The sequence below is a fragment of the Rhinoderma darwinii genome, unplaced genomic scaffold (genome assembly GCF_050947455.1).
Source record: "Rhinoderma darwinii isolate aRhiDar2 unplaced genomic scaffold, aRhiDar2.hap1 Scaffold_102, whole genome shotgun sequence".
Lineage (NCBI taxonomy): Eukaryota > Metazoa > Chordata > Amphibia > Anura > Rhinodermatidae > Rhinoderma > Rhinoderma darwinii.
This window is the reverse complement of record NW_027461901.1, coordinates 84203-106942: the sequence shown is the minus strand read 5'-3', so window position 1 is coordinate 106942 and position 22740 is coordinate 84203. Positions and strand designations below refer to the sequence as shown.

Here is a 22740-nt window from a genome sequence, read left to right as displayed (position 1 = left end):
TCACCGCGGGGAACTTTTTACTTTCAAATTATTCCGATATTGTATATTTTAATGAATAATATAGCAATACTGCAGGGAATTTATAGACCTAGTTTTATATGATGCAGACAGCACAAAAGATGTGCAGTAGCAACAGCGGCCTCGTGTGGTCACTGTGGCAACTGTCTTGGTAGGCCATCTGAGTACCCGGAGAAAAATGTCTGGAACACACAAACAGGAAGTGACGTTTATGACTTCTGGGTGAAGCGAGGCAATCATTCAGGTATTTACAGTCAGAATCTTTCCTGTCCGTTTATTACGTGTCAGTGTGTGACGCATGATGCGCGTAGTATAAACATATTCAGCTTCTTTGTATGTGAGATTTTTACTAAAATGCTAATCAGGCGGATGATGAACGCAATCTGTACTATGGCCACCAGGTGGCGCTGTGACATAACATTATTATATTATTACCATTTACATGTTCCAGAATCAAACCTCACACTTTTTGGAGATATAAAACAGATATTTGATCTTTTTTCAGAGCCTCTGTGACACCCCCCTCTCCTATGTAACCGTGGTAACACCAGTGTAGCCATAAGGGTATGTTCACACGACCTATTTTCAGACGTAATTCACAGGTGTAATTTTTAGGCTATGTTCACACAGAGTTTTTTTTCCGAGTTTTTAGACGCGGAAACCGCGCCAAAAAACTCATCAAAAACAGTTCGAAAGTGCCTCCCATTGATTTCACGGGAAAAAGAAGCGACATGCCCTATCTTCGGGTGTTTACGCCTCTGACCTCCCATTGACTTCAATGGGAGGCAGAGGAAGCATATTTCGCGGCGTTTTATGCCTGCGGCGCTCAATGGCTGCGGGCGAAAAACGCTGTGAAAATCGGCGTGCAGGGAGAGGAAAATCTGCCTTAAACTTCCAAACGGAATTTTGAGGCAGATATTCCGCCTGCAAAAAACTCTGTGTGAACCCAGCCTTACGCCTCGATTTACGCCTGAAAAACCGTCTCCATTACGCCTACAAACATCTGCCCGTGGCTTGCAATGGGTTTTACGATGTTCTGTTCAGACAAGGTGTAATTTTACGCGTCACTGTCAAAATACGGCGCGTAAAATGACGGCTCGTCAAAAGAAGTGCAGGTCACTTCTTGGGACGTTTTTGGAGCCGTTTTTCATTGACTCTATTGAAAACAGCTCCAAGAACGTCCACAAAAACACAGCGAAAAACAGCGAAAAATACGAGTGGTTCAAAAAACGTCTGAAAATCAGGAGCTGTTTTCCTCCTGATCTTCAGACGTTCTTTAAGCCACTCGCGATTTTCGCTGCGTTTTTCGATGCGTTTTTTACGGCCGTTTTTGGAACTTTTTTTCGCTAGAGTCAATGAAAAACGGCTCCAAAAACTCCCAAGAAGTGACCTGCACTTGTTTTTCGCGGCCGTTTTTTACACGTAAAAAAAACGCCTCGAAAAACGCTCTGTCGAAACAGAACGCCGTTTTGAAATCAACGTTTCTGCTTCCGATCTGTCGGCCGCTTTTCGGCCGTTTAGGGCCGAAAAAACGGCCGAAAATAGACCATGTGAACATACCCTAAGGGTATGTTCACACGACAGAGCAAAATACGTCTGAAATTACGGTGCTGTTTTCAGAAAACAACAGCTCCTGAATTTCAGACGTTTTTGCATGAACTCGCGTTTTTCGCGGCGTCTTTTACGGACGTAATTGGAGCTTTTCTTCATTGGAGTCATTGAAAAACAGCTCCAAATACGTCCGAAGAAGTGTCCTGCACTTCTTTGACGCGGGCGTAATTTTACGTGCCGTCTTTTGACAATGACACGTAAAATGACACCTCGTGGGAACAGAACATCGTATAACCCATTGCAGGCAATGGGCAGATGTTTGCCGACGTATTGGAGCCGTCTTTTCAGGCGTAATTTGAGGCATAAAACGCCTCCATTACGTCTGAAAATAGGTCGTGTGCACATACCCTTACAGTGACGGTCACAGTGCCCACATGACAGCAACAGTCAAGGGCCCCCAGAACAGTGACAGCCACCTTTCTACCAGAACAGTGACAGCCAAAGTGCTCCCATAACATTGACTGTTGCTGTTATGTGGGCACTGTGACTGTTACTGTTATGGGAGCACTATGGCTGTCACTGTTCTGGGGGAGAGTTGGTTGTCCCTGTTATGGAGGACTTTGACTGTTGCTGTTATGTGGGCACTGTAACTGTCAAAGTCCTCCATAACAGGGACAACCGACTCTCCCCCAGGAAAGTGACAGCCATAGTGCTCCCATAACAGTGACAGTCACAGTGCCCACATAACAGCAACAGTCAAAGTCCCCCATAACAGTTGATTAACAGCTGATGGCCACTGTTACATTGTTTGAATATATCAATTGCATCATCATCAGTTTTTTTGTCTCAAGTGATTACAACTGATGTAAAAACCGATTCAAAAATGTATCAGTTGCATCAGACTTTTTCACAATTTTTACTACAAAACCATCAGTTGTCGTTAGTTGTCATCCGTTTTTAACATCAGTTTTTACCACAATGGTCCACCAAAAAGGTCGTCTAGGGTCTGAAAATGCCACACCCGCTCTGTATATAATGCCACACCCCCCTGTAGATAACGCCACACAGCGCCCACTGTAGATTGTGCCACACAGCGCCCCCCTGTAGATAGCACCGGATACATATAGCGCTACCCCCCTTCTCCTGTAGATAGCGCCACTCAAGCTCCCTCTAGCATATATCGACAGTGGCGTCAGGGGTCACTCCCTAAACGGAATCCCCGGCCACAGCATTACCAATGCTGTGGCCGGGGATTGCCTCAAGAAGGACCCCCTGACGCCACTGTCCATATATGGACAGTGACGTCAGTGTCTACTCCTTGAGTGGAATCGCCTTGCCAACTCTGGCCAGGGATTCCGCTCCAGGAGGAGATCCCTGACGTCAATGTCCAAATATGGACATTAACCTCAGTGGTTTCCTCTAGGAGCCAAGATCATCGGCAACGGGGATTCCGCCCAATCAGTAGCCACTGACGTCACTGTCCATATATGGACAGTGACGTCAAGGGCTTCCCCATAGGTAGCGCTGTGGCCAGAGAGTCCTCAGCAAGCGGAGGAGCTCCCTCTGCTTCTCCGCTCTGAACTAATTCTGAAGCAGGGAGCTGATGGTTCCCTTCTTCAGAATTGGGTTCAACTCTATCTGCGTCCTGAGGATGCAGATACAGTTGACAGCGGGACATACCCCCGGCCGCCTTTCCGCCGTGTGCTGCTGGTAGGTGGATGCGGCAGCACCTGGTGTTCATCAGGCCACTGTTAAAATAGATAGGATACGGCGCCGGACATCCTGGGAGCCAGACCAAAAAACGCTGCAGGTAACGTTTTTGGATCCTGGTTCCTGCACTGGTCTATCATTGTACGGAGCCACAACTGGTGTTCCCTGTGCCAGGACAGATCACATAGAAAGCTATGGGATCCATTCTAGCATCAGTTTCACTCCGGCTGTTCTGCAACACGCCGGAGGGAAACTGACAGGAGCAACGGTCATATGTGAACGGCCCCTAATCTGGCATTGATAAAAAATATTTGGTGAAAGTTTTTGGTGGATTGTCAGGATTTTCTCGGCACAGCGTCAGTTCTGAGCATGTTGAAGGTATCAGTGTCTGGAGAGGAGCTGGGTCAGGTGAGATGTGGACACTTCATGACCTGCCTAGGTAGAGTCGTGTGTTAACCTTAAACCATACTATCCCCCACCCCCATTTAGTAACGACACATGACACCGAGGTTGGATGTGAAATGGCCACAGCAGCCGTTTATTAATTTCACAGTTTTATAAAAACAATTTAAATCCGAAACATTCGGATAACTAGTTAGGAATCCACCAGAGAATTCCTCCTAATAATTCACATGACCCAACATGGGTCAGAATCATAAATAACAATTAAACGTTAACATTAACCCGAGCAGAGGAAGTCCTTGAAGCCCCTTCAGATGTTCCTTTCAAGAACACACCGAATTAGCCATCTGCAAACCACTAATTACCTCCAGCCGTAAACCAGCTCGGAAGCACCGTTCACCTCTGCAGATGGCTCCAACCACTAGAAGTCCACTTCAAGGGGATAACACCCGATGAAGCCCTCAAGTGATATACCGACCACTAGAAGTCCACTTCAAAGGGATAACACCCGATGAAGCCTTCAAGTGACATACCTTCTACCAGAAGACCACTTCAAAGGGATAACACCCGATGAAGTCTTCAACCATGTACCTTTTTTGGGGGACGCATACCCCCGATGCGACCCCCCCACCATTTTGTACTGACTGGCCTCAAGGACTCCCCCCGCCAGCTGCCATGACAACAGAACCTACTCCGGAAAAAAGAAAAACATGTTAAATAAGCACACAAAATAAAACAAAACGCTCATAGACAGACGTACATAAGACCTAAGGAGTAACAAAACAAGGGTGGGAGGGTGGGAGCTTTGCTTAATGTGTGTTACTCCTCCCGCTGCTTCCGGCTCAATGCCGAGAAACAGCGGGAAGCGCAGTAACGGCCCCCCCGCCCCCCTTAACTCCTCCCCGTCCCTCCTTCAGCTCCTTCAACTTTCCCTGACCTCGTAACATTAACCCTTTCCCTACCAGGACGGTCATGTCGGCTTCCCTTAAGCCTGCAGCTGCGTCCAGCCTCTTCTTGACCTGCCTAGGTAGAGTCGTGTGTTAACCTTAAACCATACTATCCCCCACCCCCATTTAGTAACGACACATGACACCGAGGTTGGATGTGAAATGGCCACAGCAGCCGTTTATTAATTTCACAGTTTTATAAAAACAATTTAAATCCGAAACATTCGGATAACTAGTTAGGAATCCACCAGAGAATTCCTCCTAATAATTCACATGACCCAACATGGGTCAGAATCATAAATAACAATTAAACGTTAACATTAACCCGAGCAGAGGAAGTCCTTGAAGCCCCTTCAGATGTTCCTTTCAAGAACACACCGAATTAGCCATCTGCAAACCACTAATTACCTCCAGCCGTAAACCAGCTCGGAAGCACCGTTCACCTCTGCAGATGGCTCCAACCACTAGAAGTCCACTTCAAGGGGATAACACCCGATGAAGCCCTCAAGTGATATACCGACCACTAGAAGTCCACTTCAAAGGGATAACACCCGATGAAGCCTTCAAGTGACATACCTTCTACCAGAAGACCACTTCAAAGGGATAACACCCGATGAAGTCTTCAACCATGTACCTTTTTTGGGGGACGCATACCCCCGATGCGACCCCCCCACCATTTTGTACTGACTGGCCTCAAGGACTCCCCCCGCCACCGCGAAACAGGCCTTGACCACCTTAAGCCTGTGAGTTCCTCCACACCACCACCGCCCTTTCTATGCCTTCTGCTATAGCCAAGCTCCAAATATCAATGCCAACCTCGGTCAGATGAACCCCGTCACTCCTCCAGAAATTCCCCAATCCTGACTCCAAATCCCTATGCCTCACGCAAATGCCCCCGTTCTTTGCCACAAAACGGGACACCGCCCGGTTAACTTTTATCCGAGCCTTATTGACTCTCTCCACCGATCTAGCTAACCGCCAATGCTTCCTTGGGACTATGTCCGACCACACTACCACCAACTTGGGATAAGATACCCACAAACACAACAAATCATGTTTGATATCCCGCACCAACTCACGAAAAGGGCGGACTCCTAAGTCATTCCCACCCACGTGCAACACTAAAACCTCCGGAACCCTATCAAGCCGCACATATGTCTGGAATTCCGCCAACACCCTGTTCCACGACATACCTCTAAACCCCAGCCAATGCACAACCGCATCCTGTCGCGGAATGCGCAACTGGCGACCATCCGGGCGGACGTCCGCCCTCAAAGCCCCCCAGTGCACGTACGAATGACCCATCAACCACACCAGACAAGGAGGCGAATCTGAAACGGAAAACACAGTTAGGCACCACCATATAACATTTGCAAGCATAAACAACAAAATTACAACATATGGGGGCGGACATAGGACTTAAACCTTTTAGACTCCCAACGACCAATACGCCTCACCCCCTCATCATCCAACCCCCAGCGCCCTGCTTCCGTTGCTGCGCCAATCCGGAAGGAATGAGATGAATATGAGCCTGCCGCAACCCCAACCGCCGTCAAACATTTTTTAAAAACAGCTCCAAACTGAAACCTGGACAAGAACGACCCGTCCACATGACGTAACAAAGGCAAATCTGGAGACCCCCTGTTTTTTGTAAAACCCCGCATGCACTCTACTGGGCACATGACCGACCCCGGGAGAGCGAACAAAACTATCAGTTTTCCCTTCCCTAATTGGTCAGTTTTTGATCTACGCAACCATACCTCCAACCGATCTGCAAAAAGGCTCACCTCCCCAGATCTCAGCCCCCCTGCCTGTTTAGTACTTGGCGACACCAACTCACCTATTCTAAATGCTCCGAAGAACGCCAACGAGAAAGCCAACCGAAACAAATCCATTTCATCTGAAGAACGACATACCGATGCCAATGAACCGCCCAACAAGCCCAGCAAAGCAAACGACACCGGCCTTCTACTATCCGCCTCCACCCTACCTCTGCGCAACCCCTTCAAAGCCTGCGATACCAGAAATTCCTTCGATACATCCCGCAAGCCCCGCAACTTAAGCCCAAACGCCACCGCGGATATAAACCGGTTCACCTTCGCTACTGAAAACCCCCCCTCCCAGGCATCCCCTAACCAATACAAAAGTGCCACCAACCTGTCTCTATCCGTATTGACATCACCCAACTCTCTTACCCACTCCTCCCACTGCCTCCAACAAGCAGCATAAGCCCTCCACGTCGTGCGCGCCAAAGACCTTTGTAACAGCTGCTCTACGGGACCGATACCAGATCCCATAGATGATCCGGACACGCCAAACCGAGACGTTCCGCTCCCGGGGCCAATTGCCGAAACCGGTCCCACTGCGAGCGAGAAAGAGCATCAGCAACACAATTCCGTACACCCGGGACATGCACCGCCACCACCCACGCGTTCAGCGACAAACACACCAACACTAAATGTCGCAACAATTGAACTACCGGAGGAGAGGACGCCGTGATGTTACTAATGGCAAGCACCACCCCCATGTTGTCGCAGTAAAAACGGACCTTCTTATCCCTGAGCCTGTCCCCCCAAATGGTAGCCGCCACCACGATGGGAAACAGCTCGAGCAGGGCCAGATTCCGCGTCAATCCACTGGACACCCAGCTAGCCGGCCATTGACCTGCGCACCACGGACCTCCCCCGTAAGCTCCAAAGCCACCCGCCCCAGCCGCATCCGTGAAAATATTCAGATCACTCGTATCCTGCGCTGGGGCCATCCATAGCGAGCGACCATTGTACTGGCCCAAGAAGTCATCCCAAACCTGAAGATCAGCTCGGTGCTCCTCCTTGAGCCTCACAAAATGATGCGGCGCCCGCACTCCCGCCGTTGCCGCCGCCAACCTTCTACCAAACACCCTCCCCATCGGCATAATCCGGCAGGCGAAATTCAACTTCCCCAGCAGCGACTGAAGCTCCCTCAGCGACATTTTCTTCCTTCTACAAGCCCGTCGCACCTCCAGCCTCAAAGCACCCAACTTATCCGCCGGGAGCCGACACTCCATTGCCACCGAGTCAATTTCGATTCCCAAGAAAGAAATCGTCGCTACCGGGCCCTCCGTTTTTTCCGGCGCCAAAGGGATCCCAAAATCCCTCGCCACCTTCTGCAGGGCATGAAGCAAGTTACCGCAAACCGGCGAACCCCCCGGGCCAACGCACAAAAAATCATCTAAGTAATGGATCAACGAATCGACCCCGGATACTCCCCTCGTTACCCACTCCACGAAGCTACTAAACGCCTCGAAGTATGCACAAGAAAGAGAACACCCCATCGGAAGGCACCGATCCACGTAAAAGGCCCCATTCCAAAAACAACCCAACAGCCGTTGGCTTTCTGGATGGACCGGCAACAACCTGAACGCCGCCTCGATGTCGGTTTTTGCTAGCAGCGCCCCCGGACCCGCAGCCCGCACTAACCCCACCGCCTTATCGAATGAGGTATAAACTACGGAACACAACTCGTGATCAATCCCGTCATTTACCGACGAACCTTTGGGATACGATAAATGTTGAATCAAACGAAACTTTCCGGGCTCGCGTTTAGGGACAATACCCAAAGGGGACACAACTAAATCTTTCACCGGCGACTCCACAAATGGCCCCGACATGCGCCCCAACGAAACTTCTTTTAACAACTTTTCCGACACGACTTCCGCATGCAAGTAAGCCGATTTTAAATTTCTCCGCGTAACCGGAACCTCATAAGGAGGCGGAGGAATAACAAAACCAACACTAAACCCTTCATAAAGCAACTTAGCTGCCGCCCTATCCGGATACTCATTTAGATAAGGGGCCATCCTTTCCACCCTCACCGGCGACACCCCCTTGACCAGCCCCGTGCTGGTTCCCGGACCTCTTTTTCCGCAGACATTTTGCCGCCCCGTGTGATGCACCATTACACTCGGAGCACACGTGCTTGAACTTGCACGTGGCCCCAAACTTGCACTGGCCTTCATTGAATTGCCAGCAAAACCCCGCCTTTCCCCCGCCGCTTGGTCCACTCTGACTAGTCTGGCCTCCCTGGCCACCGCTCCCGGGAAAGGGCTGCCTAACCGGAGCCGTAACCCGTAACCAGAGAGCAATATCCTTCTGGTCCCACCGAATCGCCGGCCGAACCGCCTTCCGCTGACGGAATTGCTCATCATATCGCAGCCACGCCTGACCCCCATACGCCCTATGAGCCTCCCCAATAGCATCAAAATAACAAAATAACGCCGAACAATTTTCCGGCGCCTTTTCCCCTATCACACTAGCCAATATGGCGAACGCCTGCGACCAATTAACGAACGTCTGCGGGATAAGCCTATACCGCCGCCGTTCCTCCTCGTCCTTTTTACTCTCATCCCGCTTGCCCTTATCCAAATTGAATTTAGCCAGCGGCAAGAGAGAAAAAATTTCAACATATTCATCTTTCCAGATCCGATCACGCACCTCCTGCTTTAAATGCGCCCCCAACGGACCCTCAAAACAAACATACACCTCCCCCCGAGCACGATCGTCCATGCGCACTCGATCGCCGTCCTTCTGTGCCTCAGTCTGCACCGACACCGCGACCGCCTCTCTAACCGCCACCACAGGACGCGCCTGCAACGATCCCACTTCCCTGGGGCCTTCCCAAACTACCGCAGGGGACACTTCCGTTACTACCGGCGCCGCGGCCCTATCCAGGCGCCCCACCAGCTCCCGTAAGCAACCCACTAAATCTGCCAAACCCGCTCCGTCGCGTCCGCCCGCGCCACTACCGGCCCCCGATGCTATGCTAGCAGCCCCCCCGCCGACACCCGACATAAAAATCGCTGGATAAGACAATAATGGAGTTATACACTCACCGGGCTGCACAGGCGCTGTGTTCCCGTCAGCCGGACCATCCTGACCTCGACGATAGACGTCCAGTTCACCTTCCTCCAGTTCTTCTCTCGCCGACGACTGTCCCTCCCAACGACCTCTTCGGAAAGGGGATGAGGACGCGCTGACCGATGGGCCGGCAACCTGCCGCCCGACCGCCGGGACCCAGACTTCCGACCGGACCTGTTGCCTCGACGTCGCTGCAGATCTAGTCGTCCGCCTAGACGATCCTGACGAAGCCTGCCCCCTGGCCGGAACATCACCATGCGGGGCGGCCGTACCTTGCTCTCGACATCTTCCATCTGATGGGGGAGGGGTGACAGGGAGCCCAGCCTGCGACTCCCTGCTTACCGCCGGACCCCGTCGCGGCCTGGGATTCCTGCCAGGACGCAGGGCCTGGGAAGGGGCGGTCCTCCCAGCTGCCTGGCCTGCAGCGTCCGGGATCGGGCTCCCTCTGCGACGCCGTGTCCGCGGGACTACCTCCGGACTCAGGCGCTCTGGAGGTCGGGACCGCCGAGAGGGACGGGTCGACACAGCCTGCATCGCCGTCACCCCTGCCACCGCTCTCTGCCTGCCCAGCGCAGGAGCGGTTGTTGCCGACTCCCCCCCCGCCGCCATAGCCATGCTCGTAGGGGGGCCGGGGGAGGGGAGCCTGTCCCTTACAACAGACCCCGAACGCCGTGCCCGACGTGGCGAAACGGCGTCCGGGATCCGCGTTAATGCAGCCACGGTCTCCTCCATCCATCCGGGACCGTGGTGCACAGCAGCGGCGCGCAGCCGCTCTAAAATCAGGGCCTCTGCCATTACTAAAACACCGGGCAACGGGGAGCTTTGCTTAATGTGTGTTACTCCTCCCGCTGCTTCCGGCTCAATGCCGAGAAACAGCGGGAAGCGCAGTAACGGCCCCCCCGCCCCCCTTAACTCCTCCCCGTCCCTCCTTCAGCTCCTTCAACTTTCCCTGACCTCGTAACATTAACCCTTTCCCTACCAGGACGGTCATGTCGGCTTCCCTTAAGCCTGCAGCTGCGTCCAGCCTCTTCTGTTCAGGCATTATAATGACCGACAACATTATAACCTCTGACAAGGACATTACCTGACTGGACCATAAAGTTGACTTGTTTACAGAACGTTGAGTTGGCTCCATTTTTGGTCAGAGATCTCCAAGTGTAATACTGGAAGGTTCCCACGGCTAAAGAGAGTTCAGTGCTCCAGAATTAAAGGGGTTGTCCGGGCAGGGGGCGGTTTTTCATACTGATGACCTTTCTATAGGATAGGTCATCGGTATATCATTGATGGGGGTCCGTTCCGGAAGCAGATGGCTCACAGTATAGCGGCCGTAAATGTGACTAGAGCTGCAGGTCTGCAGCACGGCCGCTATACAGTGTATGAAGCACTGCATGCCCAGCATAATATCCGGTGCCCGGAGGCAGCCCGAACAGCTGATCGGTGTGGGGTCCGGGTGTCATATTTCACCACTTATTACATTACCGGGTACATATCACAATGTAATGACCATTACTCACCGTCTGCTGGAAGTTGACATGGCCATAACCAAGAGACCATCTTTTGATCATGTTCCTGCAGACACGTATAGACAGCTCAGGCCCATCTGGACTAAACTTCTGATAGAGGAAGGCCATAGGATATTGGCTGTTACTGTGCGGATCTCCACTGAAGAAGTAACGGAATATTATCATCACACAAAGTGATGGCATATCGTTGGGTTATGCCATCATTTTGCCATCGGTAGAAGTTTTACTGCCATATGAACCCTCGTTCTCGATCATTGCCCTCTTGCGGCTTTAACAGTCTCTACTCTTCTGGGAAGGCTTTCCACAAGATTTTGGAGTGTGACCTCACAGATGCTTTTTTTGACTGAATGGGCACAAATTCCCACAGACAAGCACTGATACTGGATGAGTAGGTTTTGCTCGCAACCCGTGTTATAATTCATCCCAAAGGTGTTGGATGGTCCTTTGTGCAGGCCACACGAGTCCCTACACAACAAACTCATAGAACAACTCATCACCCATCAGACTACCAGATAACAAGACGTGATTCATCACTCTAGAGAACGACGTGCTTTACACCTCTCCAGCTGACGCCTGGCATTGTGCAGGGGGATCTAAGGAAATCCATTTCATGAAGCTCCTGACACACAGTTCTTGTTCTGCGCCACGTTTAAAGCCACTGATCTCTTCAGTACGACCCATACTACTAGCAATGTTTCTCTGGAGATTGCACGGCTGTGGGCTTGATTTTATGCACCTGTTTGCAATGCGTGAAGCTGAAACAGCTCAATGCGTGAAGCTCAATAATTAGGGGGGGGTGTTCACGTACTTTTATCCATATAGTATTGTCTCTCACCTCCCACATGCTGTATTTTCTCCTTACTGCCAAGAGACACAGAACTAAAAATTAAAGAAGAGCTCCAGTGGAAGCACAACTTTCCATGTCTGCACCCGCCACCTGACTGTATATATCACTCTACACTTCTTTTATGTATACTGTACTTACTTTTTGAACTCCTGCCTTGTCCGTGCTTTAAAATAAGCCTCCGTCTTGATTCTTAGATTTCCCCAGCTTTCTCTTCCTCTCTGCTTTGCTATCAATCACATGACCAGCTAAAGACCATATAATTTCTTTATGCTGGGGGACACTGTGATTATTATTCTCTCTATATTCTTCTAAATAAGCTGAGAAACCATAAGTATACAGACTGGGAGGCTGCACTATATTCTTCTACACCTGTGTGACAGGAACCTGTCTAAGTATCAGTGGCAGTTGATGATAGAAGTTTCTGTTTCCCCCTGTGTATAACTAGTGCGGTACAGAAACTGCTGAAGCCTGTGACGGGTGACACATAGATCTCCGGAGACCCAAGTAGAGAAAGTAGTCACCGAGCCGGATTCACACTGTTGCTAAGCAACCATCCCGGTCTGATATATAGAGATAAATAACAGGTGAGAGACCGACACATGGAATACCAGAATGCAGCACATGGGAGAGGTTAGTTTTGGCCGGAGTGTCCCTTTAACATTTCATAATTATATCATCTAGTTATCATCTCTTTATTTGTAGATCTCATTCGGAACCATCTACACGTCATTGTTCTTTGTGATGGATAAGGGACACATAACGGAGAAGATACTGAACGTCACCCTGGAGATAATCTACCTTCTTACCGGGGAGGTAAAATAATCCGGGACTCATGTATATGTCCTTTCTCTTATCTTTTTATCCTACGGACAATATTATATAAAACGCAAAAGATCACGTCATCATAATTGATTTGTAAATATAAATGCTGTAACAAATCTTCTCTGGTGCATAGATATTTATTTTAATACAATGATAGCGCCCCCTAGCATTTTGACTGCCCCCCTAATGCTGCTTCCACCTTCCTAAACAGTCCGCGGTGGACACGCATTACAAAAGTTATGATTTTTGGAATGGTGGGAGGTAAAAACGAAAATTGAAAAAACCGAAAATAGGCTGTTCATTAAGGGGTTAATAACCTATCATTCACCTGTTCTATACCTGGACTGAGTTACCTGGTGGTGGTTACATTCAGTTATCCTTTGGATGCATTACTATGGACTGATCTGTGGGCTACAACATAAGGTGTCTTAGCCTGGGGACTGTGTTGCTCCCTCTGCAGGCGGGGTGTTGCGGTGGCACTGGTTGCCATGTGGTGCGGCACCTAATAGAGTAGGGACCCACTTAAAAGAAGTCGCCATGAGGAAGCAGGTTGGCTTATACGATCAAAATGTTTACTAAGAACTTCCTGTTCATTTTGATTCTCTTGTATGTTCCATCTCGATATCCAGGATAGTCCAGTAGTGAAGAAGACTTCTGGTGACTCTCTATCCCCCAACAGATGTCCCTACATGTCTGGAGGATGGACCAGTACCATCACGGAGCCTTCACTGATACCTAAGAGAAATGAGAGCTACGTAATGGGAAGAGCAGAGTTCACAGCAGCACAGAATCGGCACGCTCCTCTCCTGAAATACTCTGTGCTGCTGTGAACTCTGCTCTTACCATTACGTGGTGACTTGCCAATCATGTGAAGGTGTTATTGAGGACAGGAGTGGAGGAGAGGTAACAGACTGAGCTACGTAATGGTAAGAACAGAGTTCTCAGCAGCACAGAATCTGCACGCTCCTCTCCTGAAATACTCTGTGCTGCCTTAAACTCTGTGGACAGGTCATGATCCTGTTTCTTTTAAATGCTGCACTGTAGCGCAGTCTTATATAGTGGAAAGAGCGGGTTCCCCAGCAGCATTTAAAAGAAACAGGATCCTGACCTGTCCACAGAGTTTAAGGCAGTACAGAGTATTTCAGGAGATGAGCACGGGCAGCCGGTCGTTTTCCCGAGCCGTGCTCCCATTATAAAGTATAGGAGCACGGCCCGTAAAATAAAAAAATGGAACATGTTCTATCTTTTTAACGGCACGGGCACCTTCCCGTGAGAAAACGGGAAGGTACCCGTGGCTAACAGAAGTCTATGGGCCCGCTATTTCGGGTCGTAATTACGACCCGTAATAACGGGTGTTTTTACGGTCGTGTGCATGAGGCCCCGTAATGACGGGTGACTACATGTGTGCACCCGTCATTACGGCAGCGTTGCTAAGCGACGTCAGTAAATAGTCACTGTCCAGGGTGCTGAAAGAGTTAACTGATCGGCAGTGACTGTTTCAGCACCCTGGACAGTGAATTCTGATCACAATATCGAGTAACCTGTCAAAAAAAAAAGACGTTCATACTTACCGAGAACTTTCTGCTTCCTCCAGTCCGTTCTCCTGGCCGTTGCCTTGGTGACGCGTCCCTCTCGACATCCGGCCCGACATTCCTGGGTGACGTTACAGCCCATGTGACCGTTGCAGCCAATCGCAGGCTGCAGAGGCCTCTGCAGCCAATCACAGGCTGCCGCGTCAGAAAGGAAGGTCGGACTGGAGGAAGAAGAGGGACTCGTCACCAAGACAACGACCGGGTACGTATGAAATGTTTTTTATTTTATTTTTAATCAGCAGCCTCTTTTCTCTATCAGTGATTGATAGAGACAAGTGGCTGCCGATTTGTATAATATTTTTGACCGGGTTCGGTCCAAACGGGTTTGGCCGAACCCGGTGAAGTTCGGATTCGCTGTCCCGGTTCGCTCATCTCTACCTGTCAATATTGTTTCTGAGAGAGGGGTACAATTTGTTTCATTGTTTTGGAGAGCCTTCTGTAAGAAGTTGGAGATTGATCTGTCCTTCTCCTCGGCCTTCCATCCTGAAACTAATGGCCAAACTGAGAGGACTAATCAGTCTCTAGAACAATATTTAAGGTGTTTTATCTCTGACTGTCAATATGATTGGGTTTCCTTCATTCCCCTCGCTGAATTTTCCCTTAATAACCGGGTCAGTAACTAGTCAGGGGACTCCCCCATTTTCTGTAATTTTGGGTTTAATCCACGGTTCTCCTCCGTTTCACCTGGTGGTTCCAACAATCCCGAGGTAGAGGTCGTTCATCGGGAACTGTGCACAGTCTGGGCCCAGGTTCAGAAGAACCTAGAGGCGTCCCAGGGCATACAAAAGACTCAGGCAGATAGAAGACGTTCTGCTAACCCTTTGTGGTCGGGGATCTGGTGTGGCTGTCTTCAAAAAATGTGCGCCTTAAAGTTCCGTCCAAAAAATTTTCTCCCCGGTATATAGGGCCGTACAAGGTCATTGTGGTCCTTAACCCTGTCTCCTTCCGGCTGGAGTTACCCCCATCTTTTCAAATACACAACGTGTTTTATGCCTCCCTCCTGAAACGCTGCTCCCCGTCCTTGGTTACCTCGAGGAAACCTCCGGTCCCTGTTCTCACCCCTGAAGGGGTAGAATTCGAGGTGGCCAAGATTGTGGATAGCAGGATGGTCCAAGGCTCCCTCCAGTACCTGGTCTATTGGAGAGGATACAGGCCTGAGGAGAGGACTTGGGTACCCGCCCGGGATGTTCACGCTGGGGTATTGCTCAGGAGGCTCCATCTTCGGTTCCCCAATAAGCCAGGTCTACCTAGGAAGGGTCCAGCGGCCCCTCATAAAAGGGGGGGTACTGTAAAGGATCTGCCAGACACCGCTTCTGTGTCGACGCCCGTGGTTAATCAGTCTGCACCTGCTCCTAGGTCTGATAGAGTGACTCGATCTGTTACCACTCAGGCTGGTAGGCTGAGGAGTGGGAGAACCTATCACAGCCTGGCCAGACAGTTCTAGCTCCCGCCCTCGGTCTATGTATACCTTCATTTCCTGCTTGTCTTTGCCTGTGATTCTCTCTGGTTTCCTGGCTCTACTGTTCCTGCTATAACTATTCACGCACCGCAGAACACTTTCGCGTGACTTTTCTGCGGTTTTGTTTTCCGCAGCGCGGGCATGTGATTCTCTTATTCACTTTGCTGCTACTGTAAATGCTGTGGAATATCCGCACAGAGTTCAGTTGTGGAAATTCTGCAGCATTTACGCTACGCGAGAACCCGGCCTTACTCCCTTTTTTTTTGTAAACATTTTTTCCATCCCCCTAAGGACTTCCGTATTGCTGTGTATTGTGCTATTTACAGCCTCCTATTAAAGGGCTTAATAGGAGCACAAAGATGGCAGACCTGGGGTCCTTTTTATTAGGCCCCCAGACTGCCATGACAACCATCAACACCACGTAAGTGAGCCCGCTCCATGCTCCTCTCCTCGCGCCATAAGGTACAGTTACGTCCTGGTGCTACAAGAGGCTTAAAGCACCGGCCTCACCTACAGCAACTTCTGTATAATATACGAGCCCGTACACCAAATGCTCGGCTTTCCGAGAAAAGCCGATCAGAAACGAAGCGGCTCAGCGCTCACCTGAGCACTTCTCCTGCTTCGTTTTAGCGATCTGTGGGGGTCTCCGTGCTCGGACACCCAGTCATCCAAACTTCAGACATCTCACTATGACAAGCCAGAAGTTTTTTTGAAAGTTCAATTACCATTTTACCTGCAGAAATTTGCCTTTTTTTAAAAATAAAAATAAAAAACCCTGTGTTTTTGACCACCTAGCCCGTGTTTATTTTTTTACCGTTTATATAATCAAATGATATTGTGATCATTGTTACCAAAGTTTCCACACACCGTGACATTCCCAACCAGCTCTGCATTGTTAGACATTACCAGATTTTAACTGAGCATCACATTTTGTTTGGTTCTCCACAATTTGCCACAAACATGTTATTCCCTTTGCAGTTGGAGCAGAACGGTTCCTATTCTCCCATTATCACTGCAGTACCAGCCTGGGCAGCCCACTCTATCTGTTTCTATATCTGACCATCCGTCTCCTGAGTGACGTGGGGGGGTCTAGATTACACCCAAAAATAATAATGTCTGTGTTCCTTTGTAATTCCACCCACAAGGTTTCCACCTCCTGACAATCTTCCTCCAGTATTGCTTCTTTTACACTTCCCTTCGTATGACGTTTAACATGCAGACATTCTCCCCCACCTTTCCTATTTGTCCTGTCTTTCCGAACGAGTGTAAAACACTGAAGATTGACAGCCCAATTGTGTGAAGGGCCCGGCTATGTTTCTGCGAAACCACCTATATCGATAAGTTCCTCCAGTACCAAGGCCTCAAGCGCCCCCAGTTTTGCTTCCTAGACTTCTGCCATTTGTGAACATACACTATAGGTTGCCGTCCAATTTTTCATGTTCAGTTTCAGGAATGTGATTGACATTTTTAGGCACATGTGTCTTCAATGTTGGTTTGTAACGCACGGATCTCATTATCCTGTGACCTAATACTTCACCCACCAATATAGTGTGACGCCTCTTGATGGCTGAATCCCCTAGAACCACTTCTTATCTTGCCCTAACTTCATTACCATCCCCCCGGCTACCAGCTGGGCTGTCCTCCCGGCTGTCGGGGAGAGCAGTATCCAGTATACAGTAGCTGCTCAGTAGTGCGACTCCATTACTGTCTACAGTAAACCAACACCCCAAGTAGCTGCCGAGAAGTTAAGGTCTGTTCTCATCTGCGTCTATGGCAGTTTCCGTCAGATTTGACGGGAAAAACAATGCTATATGTTGCACCACGCTCTGGCCCGATTCACCACATTGTAAGATAATGTCCTGGCTTTCAGTGGCGTGTGTGCGGCTTGTGTTCTATGTGTGCAGTCCTGGCCAAAAGTTTTGAAACAAATTTTTGTTTTCACAGTTTGCTTCTACAGTTTTCATAGTGCTATTTGCATTAACTCTAGATTGATATGAAGAGTGATCAGATGAATTGCAATTAATAGTATAGTCATTCCTTGCCATGAAAATTATCTTAATCACAAAAAAAAACATTTCCACCTCATTTCAGCCCTGCCATAAAATGACCTCCTACCATCATTTCACGTTCGCTCAGGAGAAAGTGTTAATGAGGACAAGGCAGCTGATAGAATTATAAGAGTGGACTGGTTGCTTTAAAATGGAAAGGTGCTTGAAATCAGTCTTCTTCTGTTAGCCATGGTTACCTCCATGGAAACGCGTACAGTCATCATTGCTTTGCATCAAAAGGGCTTTACAGGTAAGGACATTGCTGCGTGTAAGATTGCCCCTAAATCAACCATTTATCGGATCAAGAAGAACTTCAAGGAGAGAGGTTCGATTGCTGTGAAGAAGGCTTAAGGGCACTCAAGAAAGTCCAGCAAGTGCCAGGACCGTCTCCTAAAGAGGATTCAGCTATGGGATCAGTTTTAACAGCAGTGCAGAGCTTGCTCAGGAATGGCGGCAGGCAGGCGTCAGTGCATCTGCACGCACAGGCAGGTGAAGGATTTTGGAGATTGGCCTGGTGTTAAGAAGGGCAGCAAAGAAGCCACTTATATGGGAAGTTGTCCGTGGTCAATAGAAGTGAATAGGTCTGTAATTGCGGACCGTAATTACTGTCCGCAAGTACGGATGATTTTTACGGTTGTGTGCATGGGGCCTAAACGATCGATAAACACTAAAGCAGCAAACTTTGGGAAAACCAAAATTTGTGTCAGTCTCGAAACTGTGTCATTTATAGTGACCCGGTTCCAACAAGTGTTACAGGAAGTTGGTTTAGAAGTTTCCCATTAATGAACTACTCGGCTTCTCTAGATGTTACTGACACCATTTTCTTGGATAATATTTGTGAAATATCTTTAGTAAGAATAGGAAATATAAACGACTGTACAGTGTGTGAAGAAGAACAATTAATAAGTGATGGGGGAGGGGAACTATAGGCACTTTATATGAGCTTTACTGCTTGGAGTTGTGCCTAAAATTATTATCTTGCCTCCAGTTTTTTGGCTTTCTTTCCATGTCGAAATAATAAAAATGTTCTTGTTTGATAATCGCTGCGTCAAAATTGTCTTTAAAAAGAAAAATAATATCACATCTTTGTAATTTAAAGGTCTCATTTATTTTTCTACTTGATTTATATTGACTCCTGCACCCTATAAAGAAGCAGTTAAGTGCTGAGTTCAGGAACACTACAGTGCCAGCCCATGCACCTGGGTTTGAAGCTTGCTGCGTGCCGCTGGTGTTGTAGATGGCATTCTCCTTACTTATACAAGTTTCCTGGGGATAGAACCTGCACGTTCCTGACTCTTCTGTTAGCAGAGAACTTTACCAGTGCGCTACCTCTACTGTCGAGAGCCAGCTGCAAATTATTCCAAAGATGACATGTTCTTATTCCTGCTGGAAGTAATGTTTACATTTGGTCTTATGGGGACAATAAGAATGCCCAAATATCAACCTGAGCTGGTGGCATTGGGCATGATCAGTGTCTAGCCAGTGAGTGTTTTCTGTGTGGTCTCTGGTTCAAATCCTGATGTGTGGTCTTGTCCAAAAGATACCTTGCTGGGTGGTGTTTATAGTGGTGTGGAGGCAGCACAGTGAGTATGTTGCTGCATAAGAAAGTCACTTACATGAATAATGTTACTTATACAGCTGTATTTATATAGAAGATTATAACAATATACAAATCACTCAAACAGGTATCATAATCCATCACTCCATGGGTGGCACTTTGCCCAAGGAGGCCAATGTGGGGATTAGAACCCACGTTGACACAAGCGATCCCTGCACTTAACTCAGATCACGCAAGCTGCGCTGCAGCTTCTCAACAACACGTTTATTCACTTCTTAAAAAACAGGGGTAATCGGACTTTCAACATTAGAAACTTTAGATCACATAGGGTGCATGATAGCATGGTGGCTTTGGGATTAAGTGCCTAGACCAGTTATGGAGTTAGCCCATGTGCCTGGGTTCATATCTTGTTGCATGCAGCTTGTGTGGTAGGTGGCATTCTCCTTACTTATACACGCTTGCTGCCTGTGCTTAACGGTGACAATGTTTTTCCAACAATTTTGTCAAGCAGCTTACGCTCAACAGGCAAAGAATTTCTCCTTTAAAAGAATCCCTCGCCTTGTGAACCTAAACTGGTGAAAAGCTGGAGACACAAGAAGGAGATCCTGGGGATAGAACCCATATGTGCCTGATTCTTCTAATTTATCAGCAGAGAACTTTACCCGCATGCTACATCTGCTATCAGGAGCTGTCTGCAAATTCTTCCAAAGATGACATGTTCTTATTCCTGCTCGAAGTAAAAAATGTACATTTGGTTTTATGGGAGACAATGAAAAAGCCCAGAGATCAACCTGAGCTAGTGGTGGTATGGTGTTTAAGCAGTGTCTAAGCAGAGATTGTCTTCTGTGCAGGCCCTGGTTCAATTTCTGATGTGTGGCCTAATCCAAAAAATATTCTTTGCTGGGTGGTGTTTACAGTGGTGTGGAGGCAGTGCAATAAATATGTTGCTGCATAAGAAAGTTACTTATATGACGAAAGTTACTTGTGCAGCTGTTTCTTTTTCTAGAGAGCTGTATTCATATAATAGATTATTGCAGATTTCAGCAATATACTCATCACTTAAACAGGCATCATAATCCATAGGTGACACTTTGGGGAAGGGGGAAGGTGACCAGGAGAACAACATGGGGATTAGAACCCATGTTGTATAGAAGTGATCCCTGCGCTTAACTCTGGCTTTATGTAGCTGGCATGGTCTATTTATCACCTCTTTAAAAATAGGGGTAATCGGATTTTCAACAAAAGAACCATTAGATCACATTGGGGTACAACAGCACAGCAGCTTTAAGTGCTTTCAAGACTGGAGACACAAGGAGTAGAACCAGGGTATAGAACTTGTATGTTCCTAACTTTAGAACTTTACCTGTGCGCTACCTCTGTAGCCAAGAGACAGCTCCAAAGATGACATGTTCTTATTCCTGCTGGAAGTGACAATTACATTTGGTTTTAAGGGGACAATAAGAAAGCACAGAGATCACCCTGAGCTGGTGGTCTGGTGTGTAAGCAGTTTCTAAACAGCAAATGTCTTCTATGCAGACCCTGGTTCAAATCCTGATGTGTGGTCTTGTCCAAAAAAAGGTAAGTTGCTTAGTGGTGTGGGGGCAGTGCAACAAGTTTTTTTGTAGCATAAGAAAGTTACTTATACAGCTGTCTTCTTTTTTCTAGACAGCTGTATTTATAGAGTAGATTATTGCAGATTTCAGCAATATACTCATCACTCAAACAGGTATCATAATTCAACACTCCACATGTGGCACTTTGGGAAAGGGGGGAGCTGCCCAATGTCACCAGGAGACAACGTGGGGATTAGAACCCATGCTGTACAGAAGTGATCCCTGCACTCAACTCAGATCACCGCAGCTGCACCGCAACACATGTATCACCCCTTTAAAAAATGGGTAATCATACAAGAAAAACTCTACATCTCATTAGTGCTTTTAAGGCTGAAGACACAAGGTGGAGATCCTGGGGATAGAACCCATATGTGCCTGATTCCTCTAATTTATCAGCAGAAAACTTTACCAGTGCGCTACCTCTGATGTCAAGAGACAGTTCCAAAGATGACATGTTCTTATTCCTGCTGGAAGAGACAATTACATTTGGTCTTATGGGGACAATAAGAAAGCACACTGATCAACCTGAGCTGGTGGTCTGGTACTTAAGTAGTGTCTAACCAGTGTGTGTTTTATGTGCAGGCCCTGGTTCAAATCCTGATGTGTGTGTGACCTTGTTAGAAAGAATACCGTGGAGTTGGTATAATGAGAAGGTTCCTGCATTAGGAAGTTACTTACTTCCTCAGTATATTATTGCAGATTTCATCTATATACTCATCACTCAAACAAGTGTCACAATTCGTTACCCTGTCACCACATAAAAAGCGAGGTAATGGGGCAGATCTTGGCTCCTGAGTGGGATGGCTGCCCAATCACCTTAATCCCGTGTACTTGCAGCTCAAAGCAGCCCTTAAAATCTAAAACCTGCCTTAAAAGAGTCTGAAAGTAGGCAGTTGGGTGAGTCAGTTTAGAGAGTGCTTATCCTGAGGCGGGATTACACTTTCATGAAGAGAAACTTTAGACCACATTGGTGCATGACAGCACAGTGGCTTGGGGCTTAAGTGCTTTCAAGGCTGGATACACAAGGAGAGGATTCTGGGGATAGAACCCACATGTTCCCGACTCCTCTAATTTATCAGAAAATAACTTTACCAGTGCGCTACCTCTGCTGCTGAGAGCTGGCTGCAAATTCTTCCAATGATGACATGTTCTTATTCCTGCTGGAAGTGACAATTACATTTGGTCTAATGGGGACAATAAGAAAGTCCAGAGATCCATCAGAGCTGGTGGCATGGTGCATGAGCAGTGTCTAACCAGTGAGTGTCTTCTGTGTGATCTCTGGTTCAAGTCCTGGGGTGTGTGGCATAGTCCAAAAAGATGCCTTCCTGGGTGGTGTTTATAGTGGTCTGGATGCAGCACAACGTGATTGTCAGTGCTTAAGAAAGTTACTTATATGAAGAATGTTACCAACACAGCAGTCTCTTTTTCGAGACGGCTGTACTTAGCGAAAATTTTCACCAATGTACACATCACTCAAACCAGTATCATAACCCTTACTCCATAGGCAGCACCTTGGGAAGGGGGAAGCACCCCAAGGCCACCAGGAGGACAACATGGGGATTAGAACCCACATTGTTTAGCAGTGATCCCTGCACTCAACTCAGATCACACAAGCTGTGAGCCAGCTGGACTGCAGATACACAATACCACATTTATCAACTCTTTAAAAATCATGGGTAATCAGACTTTCAACAAGAGAAACTCTACATCTCATTAGCGCTTTTAAGGCTGGAGACACAAGGCAGAGATCCTGGG

At 48.1% G+C, this 22740-nt stretch overlaps 1 long non-coding RNA gene across 1 annotated transcript; it reads left to right on the top strand.

Moving 5' to 3' along the window:
• The first annotated feature begins 208 nt into the window (after window positions 1-208).
• On the top strand, window positions 209-13177 carry LOC142698327 (uncharacterized). The gene is made up of 3 exons (XR_012865807.1): window positions 209-262; window positions 12339-12477; window positions 12596-13177. It is a non-coding gene; the product is annotated as an uncharacterized LOC142698327 (long non-coding RNA).
• The last annotated feature ends 9563 nt before the right edge of the window (window positions 13178-22740 follow it).